Raw genomic sequence first — 2,406 nt, 5'->3', positions numbered from 1 at the left:
ATCCTGAAGACCATCACTCCTCCACTGTCCATGAAGAATGAGCCAACAAACCCAGTGCTAGAGAGACCATCCCTGTTTGCCAGGGACAGAGGGGGCTCCTGGAGTGTAGGACTCTCAGTGTTGAAACCAGGGAACCTTGGGTTAAACCAGGCTGAGGTGGTCACCTTACCACAGTCAGTGAGCATGTAGACGGTCCTGTGCATGCATGTGTTTGCTTGTGCATGTGTGCACATGTGTGCTTGTCTACTCATGGGTTCACGAAAGAAAGGGATACATCTTCATCCTCCCAGGATCAGCACTTCTTGGCGAGAATCCAAGTTTCGCAGGAAGGGAAGGTCAAGCCGAGCCAGGCGGTGGCCGGTGGAAGGAGCCTCCTGCAGGGGTGTAGACTAGCACAGTGATAAAACCTGGGCAAAGAGCAAGGTTTCCATGGCAGGAAGAAACTCCAGAGTCCAGACTGAGGGTGGGGAGGGGCCCATAGTTTTCCTGAGTGACTCTGCAACTTCTCAGGCTGCATTCACTCATTCACCCATCCGTTCATTCATTTGGTAAACACTCACTGGGCACCGAGCATGTGCCAAGTGTTTTGCTGGTGAGGGGAGTGCCTTCCTGCCCTCAAGGAGCTTTCGCTCAGGTGGAATAAACAGACAAGGGAACCAGGGATTTACAATCCTGGGCAATAAGCAACAATGACATTAATAATATTTAACAACTCGTAGAACCTGGGCACCAGGCCACTCAAAATAAACACCAGAGCAGGGTGCCCAGGCCCCTGGGTGGCAGGGACATCTGGGGGGCATAGGAGATAGCCCCCCAGGTGTGGGGAGCACTTGAGGGACTCAGGGAAGCAGCTGATTGCCAATGATATGGAAAAATTTCAGTAGAGTACCTCAGAACTAGAATAGCCATATCAGTAGGAGACTAGCACAATGATTCAAGATTAACAAGTCACATGATGGGAGGGTACAAGGTGCTCAGGGAAGGCTTCCTGGGGGAAGCGACATCTGAGTTAGCCAGAGTGCCAGAAGTCACCACCTGGACAAAAGCCCAGAAAAGAAGGCTCAGAATTTTCAGGTAGTTCAGTCTGGCTGGAGGAGGGAGATGCAGGAGACTAGACCCAACAGGCAGGTAAGGAGAGTGCTTGGTGCTGTTACTCGTGGTCAGCAGCTGGGACTGTGTCCTCAGAGCAATGAGGAGCCACTGCAGGATTTTAATTAAAATCAGGGGGAAAACAAAAACAAATAAACAAAACTGAACTAGATAAAAAGCAAGGTCCTTTTTCTTTTTTAAAGATTTTAAGTAGCCTCAAAAAAAATAAAAGATTGTAAGTAATCTCTGCACCCAACGTAGGGCTCAAACTCACAGCCCAGAATCAAGAGTCATATGGTCTACCGGTCTACTGACTGAGCCAGCCAAGTGCCCCAAAGTATGGTTAAGTCTTTTAAATTCAAGCCATTCTGAGGCGCCTGGGTGGCTCAGTCGTTAAGCATCTGCCTTTGGCTCAGGTCATGATCCCAGGGTCCTGGGGTCGAGCCCCGCATCAGGCTCCCCGCTCAGGGGAAAGCCTGCTTCTCCCACTCCCCCTGCTTGTGTTCCCTCTCTCGCTGTGTCTCTCTCTATCAAATAAATAAATGAAATCTTTAAAAATAAATAAATAAATAATAAATAAATGAATTCAAGCTATTCTAAAAGCTGTATGGTGGTATCTTATTCTGGTTTCAGTTTGCATTTACTCAATGACTAATGTTGAGCACCATATATTTTCCCTTTTTTTTAAAAATATATATATTTATTTTATTTATTTATTTGACAGAGAGAGAGCACAAGCAGGGCGAGGCAGGCAGAGGGAGAGGAAGAAGCAGGCTCCCTGCTGAGCAAGGAGCCGGATGTGGGGCTTGATCCTAGGACCCTGGGATCATGACCTGAGCCGAAGGCAGATGCTTAACAACTGAGCCACCCAGGCGCCCCTAAATATATATTTTTAAATATTTTATTTATTTATTTGACAGCGAGCAAGAGCAAGAGAGAACATGAGCAGGGGGAGGGGCAGAGGGAGAAGGAGAAGCAGGCTCCCCAATGAGCAGGGAGCCAGACATGGGACTCGATCCCAGGACCCTGAGATCATGACCTGAGCTGAAATCAAGAGTCGGATGCTTAACTGACCGAGCCACCAGGCGCCCCTGCAGACCATTTTTGATGCAGGCTGGTTGGGTCCAAGGACCCAGAGTGGGATCCCATAGGACCATCCAAGAGGGTCCTTGGCTTCACACAGGATAGAAATCAAACAGGAGCTGAGAGGAAGTGAGAACAGAGTTTATTGAAGAGGTAGAGAATATAGATAGGGACAGAGTGTCCAGGAGACTCAGAAAAGGAAGGAGAGTGAGTCTCTTTTTTTTTTTTTTTTTT

This window comes from Leptonychotes weddellii, unplaced genomic scaffold (genome assembly GCF_054177405.1).
Source record: "Leptonychotes weddellii isolate Sample4059 unplaced genomic scaffold, ASM5417740v2 HiC_scaffold_8114, whole genome shotgun sequence".
Classification (NCBI taxonomy): domain Eukaryota; kingdom Metazoa; phylum Chordata; class Mammalia; order Carnivora; family Phocidae; genus Leptonychotes; species Leptonychotes weddellii.
Note: the sequence above shows the minus strand (reverse complement) of the source record.